This window comes from Acartia tonsa, chromosome 13, assembly GCF_053477335.1.
Source record: "Acartia tonsa isolate MP-2025a chromosome 13, ASM5347733v1, whole genome shotgun sequence".
Lineage (NCBI taxonomy): Eukaryota > Metazoa > Arthropoda > Copepoda > Calanoida > Acartiidae > Acartia > Acartia tonsa.
In genome coordinates, this window is record NC_137272.1 from 17745174 (window position 1) to 17757101 (window position 11928).

Sequence of the window (11928 nt, forward strand, 5' to 3'; positions counted from 1 at the left end):
AAGTCCAGGGCTAACAAAACTGCTATTAATCTTTTAATTTTACTTTTGAAATTGAAAATTGACCTTAATACAATGCATGATTTTTCAGTATGACTGAGAACCGGTTCTAATCCAGCGGATATCAATCGGTTTCGAAACCATACTGGAAACTAATGCATAATATACTTAGAATTAGTTTTACCATTTTTTAAACAAACTAGCGGCTACGCCTCTAGCATCTAGAGGCTCTATGTTTAATGAGACAAAAGGGGGCTAGAAAAATAGCTTAGAAGCATCCCAAGACCTAAATCTGAAAATAAAACAGCCTAAAACCATCACGTTACCTATGTGAAGCTTACTTATAACAATGAACCCAATCGGTTTAGTAGTTATTGAGATCTTAAGCTTCAGACAAAAAACCAATGGCACTTAAACAGGATAAAATAATCACCTTTTCAAAATGAAATTGATATTTCTTCGTTTGATTTTATTCTTCAAATTTATCTTGCGTTATGAAGTTATAATATTTTCCTCTTTTATTTTTATATTTATCTGAAAAAAAATAATTATTTAAAATACAAAAATCTTAATTACAATAAAATCATATTTTTATTCTGGCTTTGATTACGTTATGTTCTTTTTATAAAAATTATTTTATCGACTACACATGTTTATCAAAGCTTTTAGTTTTTCATTTTTGTGTGGAATGTTGAAATTTATTCTAGCTATAAATCTTTTTAGTGTAATGAAATGTTGCCTTAATGTTTGAAAACAAATATTAAATCAAATTGTTGTAGGGAAGGGACATTGGGCTGTTTATTATAATAAACCCCAAAGTTTTATAATAACGTTTTCTTACTTGTTGGCTCAACAACTTTGGGGGCTTCTATTGAATATTATTTGGTTGGTTCATTAAGTTGAGTATTCAAATGTATCAACCACTAATTGCCATGTACAAGGGTAATCATGCCTACTATCATTGGGGATGTACAGCAATTCATCAGCGATTGTCTTATCCATTTAGATCTATGGCTGTACCGTAAAATAGATTGTTAAAAAAAAATTTATTGTAGCGAAACTTCTATGAAGCCCGAACGTGTCAGTCTGTAAGCCTTGTAAGGCTCTGTCAGCCCCTGACCAATTTACATACATGTTATAAAAAATACTACCCTGCTATTGAACTAATACATCCTAAGTAATTATGTAGTTATTCTTTAAGCCAGGTTGTACTTTTTAAATTGGGAGAAATAAAGAATTATCTGCTTGTAGCCCATCCCTGGTTCTATGCAAAGACAAAAAGTGTGCGCAAGTTCCTTTCATCAAAGTTTCTTACAACTATATTTGATGTTTTCCCACATAATGACTGTTGAGCATCTAAACCCCCTCATATTTTTAAAATAAATCTAAACAAGAATGGTTGATTTTTTTCCAATGCCTAACCCCTGCAGGGCATATACCTGTGGTGCCTTTATCATGCATGGCTAATAAGTACCAAATATAACCTAACCTAACCTGACCTAAAGTAGTAAACAAACCAAAAAAAATTGCCCTCTTCCCATGTTTCCATTTATGTTTTAAACATAGAGGATGGTTTGTTTTTTTTTGCTCAGTAAGGCACTTTGAGGAAAATTACCAAAACAAATTTTTTAATTAACAGACGAACAGGCATGTCCTAGTAATAGAATAGCTGAATGTTTGTCAGTGTTTGTTGGTGCAGTAAAAAGCGGTAACATTTTGTAAAAGCAAATTGTTTATTTTCTTAAATACAATTAAAAAGGGAAGCAAAAATGTTATTTGCAATTAGGACAACAGGCTTTGATCCTTCTTTAATCATAAGGGTAACAAGAATAACAACGCCCACAAAATGAAGCTAATAGAAATATGCAAGGACTATTGTTTTAATATTTATTCATAAATTGAGTAATATTATGAAATAAACGACTTGACAAGGATGACAACATCCATAAAAGCAATGCTCTAATCAGATAGGACGTACATTTTTAGAACTTGATTATAGAGATGCTTTTCTTAAAATATTGAATTTTGTTGTACAGACTATTTATACCGATTATAGAGTTTCTACGTTTTCTAAATCGTTCAGTAATCATAATGCATATATTTAAATCTATAGGACAAATTACTATTTGTTACGGACGGAAGTACGTAACAACCCAAATTATTGAGAAGCTTTGCTTTTAAAAACTATACAATTTAGAAATCATCCAGATACGCTTAAGATTAACAATATCATATTAAGATACTGATTAGAATATCTTTGCAAGTTTCAAATCTATTTTACGCCAATTAAACATTGTCCATCTTCAAATTGAAATTTAATTTGACGGATTTTTTGGTAAAATTCAAATATTTTGGAAAATTACCTAAAACCTTTATAAATATTATTAAGAATTAAAAGTTATTTAGAAGACCAGCTAATCTCTGGTTTGGTTTTATCTAGATTTTCACTAGATTCAAACCGGTTCTATGTAAAAACAATGTCTTGAAGTGTTTCATCAAAATGTTTGTCAATATTATGATTAAAAATTATGGATTCGGCACTAATTAAGACCCCGTCAAACAAAAACTTATTAAATGTACTGACAAATCAATAACTTTTTCGACAATATTACATAAAAGTGGTCAAAGCTGTTTTATTATCGACATTGTCTTATGTTGAAATAAAATAACAAAAGCTTTACTTAGATTATTTAATTTTCTTACCCGCGGAATATAGTCCATAAAATCTATACAATGGATATTTATAAGATATACCCATCAATGTACTTAAATAGGTTGAGCTATCTATTAATTTTATAAAAGATATATCTACAGATATTAGGTGAATCTAACTATAAATGGAAAACCACATTATAATAAAATATAAAACACTAGAATATTATCTTGTTTGTCTGATCAAGTTGCTTCCTCTTGGAAAACTAAATGAAATCACCAAAAAGCATCCTAATGTACTTTTTTCGTTTCCCTTTGCATGTGTGTGTGTGTGTGACTGTTACTGTGTGTGTGTATTATTGTTTTTATTCCTATTTTGTCCGTCTCGTTTTAAGTGGCAAGGCCTACATGGGGAGACAAGTGTCGGGGCTGTAGGCCTGTATTTCACCGGTTCTGGTCCCTTAGCTGTCGCGACAATATCCCCCCTCCTCATTCCTTACTCTACTCAATGTTATCTATGCCTCACCCCTTTATTTAACCCCCCCCCCCCCGAATTTCTTAATGCTATTGAAATTCTGCACTAGCAAAAATTTGTATGAAAAATTTCTTTCCCCCTCTCTCTCTCTCTCTCTCTCCCTTTATGTCTTTCTCGTGTTAAAGTTCTCCTTTTATTCTATATTGGCCGCAACATCGCGCCCATGACTCTCTAAATAGAGATTTTGAGGTTTATATAACACTAGTTACATAAATTTGTATTCTAATCTGATGTTTACATCTACTATCTACGCATTTCTGTACACAAGAATGGCAATTTTCATAAAAGCGAAGCGTATAAATTAGGCAGTCTAATTAAAGCTTAATTTGAATTTAATAGAGTATATGCTAAGCTCATGGAATAAAGGATAAATTGATGTACATCCCCAATGACGACTCACAAAATTAACCCTTCTGTAGATTACAATTAGTGGTTGAAACGTTATAACACTTAACTAAATAAACCAACCAATCAAAATTGAATTAAAGACCCATAGTTGTTAAGTCAACAAATAAGAAAATGTCTGTATAAGACTTTGGAGACCAGTGTAATAAACAGTAATGTCCCATCTCTCTAACTTAAATTATATTTTAAAACTTTATATTAAATATATTGCAATTATAGCCTACATGTCATAGGAATCACTATATGAAGTAAATGTCAAAATGGTTATAAGCGTTATTCGTTATAGATGGATAACACACATCATCATTGTAGAAGAACTTTGCTTTTAAAAATGTGAGTAAGACATTTCAATAAAGCCATTAAAAGCTTTAATGCTTAATGCAAATTCAAAAATTTCTACAGCATAGTTACTTTATAGTTAGAGCATGTTCGTTCATAAGCCTGTAAATAAAATATGATTTAAGATGGTTGCCTACAATTAGGACAAAGTTTTTATAGAAATGGCCATTTGTAAAAATATTACTTTATGTTACTTACTAGCGGCTTCGCCCCTAGCCTCTAGGGGCTTTGCCCCAAGAGGTTTGATCAACCTAATTTTTCGTATTTTAGATTTAAAAATAAAAAGTAAAAAAATGAATTTTTTTTTTTTGGGGGGGGGGATTTTTCATTTTTTGGGGGGGTGGGGGTGTCCCACCCCCCAAGAAAATAGCTTAAAACCATCACAGGACCAGTAGATATATTCCCTGAAGAGTAGAGCCCAATCGGTTCAGTGGTTACTGAGATCTTAAGCTTCAGACGGACAGACAGACGGACAGACGGACAGACAGACATCGTTCTACTTTGTATTATAGATTACCAATGAAAAGGAAATATTTAATGTCGTATTATATTCAAAGTGGTTTAATATGCCAGCGATAATGATAATGTTCTTACGATATATCAAAATATCACTTAACGTTAGTTAAAACATGAAAAAATAAACATACAATTTTAGTCATTGTAGAGATTGATTATTTTAGCCCAAGGTTGTATTTGTTTTTAAATAGAAATACCAATTGAATATTCATAATATGTAATATAATTCTAAAAATTGCTCGTAGAGTAGCTACACTTCCTATATTTTATCATATTGCTACATTTATACCTTTAAGTGAATAATAAAGAACAGACAGACACACTTTAGTTTTGGAAAAGATTTGCTGTCAGAATTATTTGATTTAAGACTAGCGGCTAAGCCACTAGAGGCTTCCAAGGTCACTTGAGGGAGGTGGGAAGGAAAGTCCACCCACACAACTTCAATTTTTTTAATGACTTTTTTTTTGGTTGGGAATTTATAACCTCCCCCATATTAGATATAAAACTTACCAAGACCTACAAGAATTTCCGCTGTAATAGGGAACCACTTCGGTCTAGTGGTTAGCGAAATATTAGGTTACAGACAGGAACAAACAGACATTCTGTTACTTTAATATTTTTTATCAGAATTTAGTTTTCAAATTCACAGAAATAGTGTATTCGACCATGCTCTAACCAATAAAGATTGATACTGAAATGGAATAGCAACAATGTAAAACCAGCAACTTCACTTCTCTATGAGATAGAGTGCAAGCTAAGTTTTACCAAAGTTAGGCCGTGCCGTACAATCCTTAATGTAGCACCCATTACCTAACTCCCAAGGATCTAAAGGGATAATACAATGGCTGATTATTTGATGTACATCCCCAATGATGAATATGATACACAAAATTACCCCTTATGTAAATTATGAGTAAAACGTCTGGACACTTAACTTAATGAACTAACCAATCAAAATTTAAATTATTTTACTTGTGATTATTGTAAGTTTTATCAGGGGAAATAAATTCTTGGAGGGTAAGGCTTACACTTGAAAAAAAAAAAGGATTATTCTGGTTGTGCAAAATTCAGAAATTCACGTAGAGAAAAGAGAGAGAGAGAGAGAGAGAGAGAGAGAGAGAGAGAGAGAGAGAGAGAGAGAGAGAGAGAGAGAGAGAGAGAGAGAGAGAGAGAGAAGAGAGAGAAAGAAAAAAAGTGCAAATCATACATTAGGAATAATGTTCTGGAAAAGAGAACAATTTTCAGCCAATCTTTTTGGATTAAAATTTCATTATGACGAAAATAAAGTATTTTTTTGTCGCGTCCGCAACTATACGCTTTAACTAAAGTCTGTCCATCCGTCTGATTTGGTGACTTGAACCCCGCTCTTTAAAATGACAATTACTGCCTTTATGACGTGTGCGCAGACACCCGTACATACCAATACACTTACAACAGCATGCTAACACAATTTCGAGGACTGTCAGTTTGTTTTTTAGTTTACTTTTTCAATAATCTATATATCAAACCTTATTACCGTAGTAAATCCAAGCTTTTCCACGTTAAAGATCGGAAAGCGTAACAACTCTATAATCATCATACCAATAAATATGATTTCAAAGGTGATGTTTCTTTAGCTTTTTTACATCAGTTTCTGTTTTTTTTTTAGTTTTCTTACTTTGTATTTTTTTGTAGGTAACATATTTTTTTGGCACTTCTGATATAAAAAGCTTAGCCATACATACAATGCAAATAATGTAATGCAATCTAATACTGCGAATATTTGTCACATATCCATATAATAGTTATCTATGAAGTACATTCTACCAAATTCTTATGAAAACATTTCTTTAACCCTAAAAGATCGGGGGGAATTTAATTATGAATATTTCTTCAAGAATTTTTTTAAAACGGGACCGAGTATAATTTAATCTAACAAGAATATATTGGAATGCGATTGGTTCTTAAAAATAGCGCACAATTGGCGAGAAGATAACCACGCATCCAAATTTTATCAAAAATCATAGATTAAGGGTTATGAACGGATGAAGTTTAGCTCTATAAGTCAAACATCAAGTTTAATTTTTCTAAACCTCAAAATTATTCAGAGTCAGTATTTGTAGATCCAACACAACCCTTTTATTGGTCTTGATTTTACAAAACGTTCTGACCGGCCAACAACCGTCCCTGGCATTTTATTTACTTTGTACCCAAAAAATCTTGAAATTGACATTTTAGCTCTGTTTAAATAGATCTATAATGTAAATAGAATACAATCTTTTGTACAGAAATGACCATAGAAGGTTGACAAGAATTATATTTAACTGGTGGAAATACTACATTCCTATTTTAGAGCTGTTTTTTTGGTGGTTAGTCTCTTTTTAACAAGGACGATAACATCCATAAAAGTTAAGCTTTGAAATGAAAGGACAAATGAACATTAACACTTTTTTAGTGCCAGAACTGAATAAACTTACTATTAATGCACATGTCTATACAAAATTATAAGTAAATTTGTTGCAAAACTGATTAATTACATGTTAATGTTTAAGGACATACTGACGTTTTTAGGACTTGATTATAGAGATGCTTCGCTTATAACACTATACCTTGTTGTAATAGGAATCAGTATACAAAAAATCATATGAATCGGATAATTTTAACATACAAAAATTTGTTGTCAAAAAAGTAAAAAATCAGCATGTTTTAAATGGACGTACGGACTTTCTGGTAACGATTATAGAGTTGCAGCACTTTTAAAGTCGTACCTAACTAATAAAGAAACCATTATCTTGCAAAGTTTAAAATTGACAGGACAATTCTAACCTGTTTAAATTAACGAAAAAAGGTAACTGTAACGGGCTGACGTACGGACGGACGTACCGACCGACCCTAATTATAGAAAAGCTTAGTTTTTAACAATAGTGCCGTGTATTGTTCTATGTAAATAGAATAAAGGTACTAAGAAAGAGAGGTAATGTCTGATTGAGCCAATAAATGAATCGCATCGGAGCATACATGAAATCTCATTGGTTGAATTATTCTGAAGTTTTCTAGTTTTTTCATTAGAGTTAATTAGAGCTGTTCTTTTAACTTTTACTCGAATCAAGTCAATCACATGAAGTACTGCCTTCATATTGTTGTTTCACATCTATGTTTTATCTGTGCATTAATAATAAATATGCTTCATCTATTGCAATCGTTGTAAAATATAAAAATCCCTCTATGAATTTAAGTTAATAAAATCATATTTTTTTCTTGAGTTTCTATTCAAATAAAAAAAAAATATCTCGGACTTCAAATGTACATGATTTATAATCTTTAATTCGTAATTCGTATCTATTATAAACATTTAAAATACATAAATTCATAGTTTGTTTCATGTTTACCTCGAAATAAATTATATATAAAAAAAAAAAAAATAGCAATACAACAGTACGTTCGTTACGTTTTAACAGGACCTAGCGTAGTACTGTGTATACACTGTACACATATGGGTAAAAGGAAAGGGCATATTTTTTTCATTTTGTTCATATAAAGAGTCAGCTGTAAATAGTCAAATTTCTTAAGATAAAGCTTTTCTCACGAAAATTATATCGTGTTAAAATTTATTTTCTAGTATAGTGTAAAGCATATTACAAATCCTTTAATAAGTTAGCTATGAATTGTTGAATTCCTTAATATAAAGTTAGCTTTCTAGAAATTATATACTCAAAAAATTTTAAAGTTTTTTGTCAGCTGGAAAAGTTCCTTCGTCAGATTTACGAAAAAGGGGTTCACACTATAGTTCTTCTCTCCTACTTCTATTGTAAATAGAATATTTCTATTAAGTATGATCACTATTACTTTTAGACAAATATTTTCAAATTATTTTTAAAAAATATTTTAAACGTTTTTGATTGTAGCATAACTATGAAGAAATATTTTACCTAACAATGTTTTATAATTGTAGTTTTACAGTTTAAAAATACTTTTGTGTTTAATGTTTATATTATTCAGGTGAGGTAAGACCTAATTTTTTCCCACAAAATTTTGTTCCTAATTTGTAACTTATATAAGAATATTGTATAAAGAAAGAAATATAAATATTCATTAGATTTTGATTGGTCCCCCCCCCCCCCAAAAAAAAAGGGAATGCATTTCTTATACTTATTTAATTGTACGGCATTTGTCTAGTGTCCTAACTGTGCATGGCAATGAGTTGCGCCTAAGACATAAAGAGAAATATATATAAATTTTAAATGGGGGGGGGGTAAATAAAAAAAAAATTCGTGGGGGGGGGGGGGGGGGTAATTACCACTTTACCACCTCCCCTTGGACGTTCTTGCCTTGTAGGGCACATCAGGTAATTGAATATACCCACAGAGGCATTAAAGTTTTAAGTAGGGGTTTTGATTGTTCCAAATTGCTCCTAGAGGGATGATACTAAAGAAACTATAAGCAAAAAGGTGAGAAGTTTGTTGCGTTTAAGCTTAAGAATGCGTTTAAATTACATTTTTAAAAGCGAAGCTTTTCTATAATTAGGGTCGGTCCGCCCGTACGTCCGAACGTCCGAACGTCCGTACGTCCGTCCGTACGTCCGTAACGGATAGCTTTTTTCGTTAATTTAGGCATGTTAGAATTGTCCTATCGATTTGAAATTTTGCATGGTGATTCCTTTAATAGTTAGGTACGATTTAGAAAGCGTAGCAACTCTATAATCATCACTTAAATGTCCGTACGTCCATTTTAAACAAGTTGATTTTTTTACTTTTTTAACAACAAATTTTTATGTGATCTAATCATCCGATTGATCTGATTTTTGGTATATTGATTCCTGGGACAACAAAGTATAATGTAATAAGCGAAGCAACTCTATAATCAAGTTCTAAAAATGTAAGTATGTCCATAAACATTATCCTGAATCAAGCTGTTTTCAACAAATTTACTTACAATTTTGCTTTGACTCTTCCACATTTATATTCTGATTATTCAGTTCTAACACTATATATGTGTTTATGTCCGTTTGTCCTACCGTTTCAGTGCTTCGCTTTTGTGGATGTTGTCATCCTTGTTAATTAAAAAATGTAACGATAATTTTTGTGTCTGTTTCTTTTCATGAGGCGAAACTTAGAGAGAGAGGTGACAATGGTCTTTTTATTACCCTAGTCAACAAAGATTCAAAATAACGTTTTCTTGGCTTTATACCTTTGGGAACTTTTGTGAATTTTGAGTTGTTGATTCATTAAGTTGAGTGTTCAAACTTTTCAATTTTTAATTTTAATCTACAGGAAGGGTTAACTTGAGTATCATTAATGGGGATGTACATTAATTTATCAGCCATAATCTTATATCTAGCTACTCTTGAAGTAGTGACATACGAAGAATAAGATCTGATTTGCCAAACACTGATATCATATTCACATTAAGTTAAAATTCAAGAAATTTATCGAGGTCGCCAAAATGAAAACAATGTAAAGCCATGCCAATTGGCTCTTTTTAAAATTTTACAGAAATTTGCATTAGAAAAAAGTATTTACTTTTTCTTGTACTAGCGGCTACGCCCCTAGAGGCCTCTAGTGGCACTTTAAATGTTTTGTTTGTTAAATTTAATTTTTTATGTACGATACCACCTTATTTGACGTTGAAGTCTCCCCTAAGGGGAGGATTTTTTTGTTTTTTGGGATGTCCCACCCCCCCCCCCCCAGGAAAATAGCTTAAAACCATCACAGGACCAGTAGGTATAATCCCTGAAGAGTAGAGCCCAATCGGTTCAGTGGTTACTGAGATCTTAAGCTTCAGACGGACAGACAGACGGACAGACGGACAGACAGACGGACAGACAGACATCGTTCTACTATGTATTATAGATAACTGGGGAAATACTTTAAGTATAGGATTCTAAAGGGATAAGAAATGGCCGATAAATGGATGTACGCCCCTAATGATAATACACAAAATTTCCTCGTCTGTAGAATAAAATTAGCGGTTAAAACGTTAGGATACTTAATAACTAACCAATGAAAAATTCAAGCCAACGGGTAAGAAAACGTTATTATGAAACTTTGGGGACTATTGTGAAAAACAGCCAATTGTCCCCTTCCTTCCTACGCATCTACATATTCATTATCTAATGATTACATAAACACACAATTAATAATTTACAAATTGTTTTAAATCTATCAAATTATAGTAGAAAAATGTGTCATTTATTTTCATAATTAATAGGCGTCAATATTGCAAAAATATGTTTTTTTTCAAGGATGCGTTTTTTATATGTGAAACAAGGATGACAACACCAAAAAGACAAAGCTCACAACTAAATTAACCAAAAGAAAAGGAAGAGCTCTTTATATCTGTTGTTTATTTGTATCAAAACTATCTAGTAATCATCCCTAATCTAGTTAGGAGTCATCATTTTCAAATAAAATTTTAAGAAATATAATGTTAAATTTTATGCCAAATTTCAGTATTAATAGACTTCCAAAACAGAGAGAGAGGGGATGATGAGTAGTTTATTACACTAGTCCCCAAGGTTTTTCTTATTCGTTGTCTTCAAAAGTTTAAGTACGGTTTTATGAATTTTGATTGGTTGCTTTATTAAGTTGTGTGTCCTAACGTTTCAACCCCTTTATGTAATCGAAAAGTGTCAATTTTGTGTATTATCATTGGGGATGTATATTAATGTACCTGTTATTGTCTTAACCCTTTAGATCCCTGCTTCCAAGATCATACAGACTTACACGTGTGATCTGATCGCATATTATGTATTAAAATTGCCTAATTTTCGTACAATTATGAAATCTTTTTGTTTGCATTTGAAAAAAGCTTTTATTAATATGTTTTACGTGATTAAGTGTCATTTGATTTATGTTTATATTCATTCACAAAACAGAAATCAGTAATACAAAGTAGTAAGGTTTTTTTGTCTGTAGCGAAAGATCTCGCTAACCACTGAACAGATATATGTCTCCTTTACAGTGAAGCTTCTTATATGTCCCGGGATGGTTTTTAACTATTTTTTGGGAGGGTACCTTGACCCTCCAAAGAAAAATCGCCCCTAAAAAAATGAACCTACCCAAAAAATACAAAATATCTTTTTTACATTTTCTTTTTAAAATTGAAAAAGGAGGCGGGGTCCACTTTCTCTCCTCAATATAATACAATTTTACTACATTTTTTTTGTAGGATGGAAGTTTATTGAGCAAATACAGGGGCTTAAAGCGCCCCCTTTTCTGGATAGGGGTTGTTCAGATATTAAGCAGATGGAAGGTTAATATCAACCAAATGATTTATTTTTCTAATCATGATTTTCAAATAAAACCAATTACTTATATCAATTCATGTGGAACTTGGCTTTTATCTTATAATTTTTTTCAGCCTTGTTTCAAAACGTACAAAATCTTTGTTATTTGATGGAAGAGTTATATAATCAAGAAAAGCATTAGCAGATGCGCATATGTTTGGAATGATGGAGCTTAATTTTTATTTCGTCAGAAGGAAAAATATCTCGCCTCAGGGTGAAA

At 31.6% G+C, this 11928-nt stretch overlaps 1 protein-coding gene across 1 annotated transcript in view; it reads right to left on the reverse strand.

Moving 5' to 3' along the window:
• Positions 1-533, reverse strand: part of LOC145303749 (uncharacterized) — a 38483-nt gene extending 37950 nt beyond the window's left edge. Inside the window, exon 1 of the mRNA XM_080145350.1 lies at positions 431-533. The gene's annotated coding sequence lies outside the window, so the exon portion shown is untranslated. The remainder of the gene's footprint in view (positions 1-430) is intronic.
• Between the last annotated feature and the right edge of the window lie 11395 nt (positions 534-11928).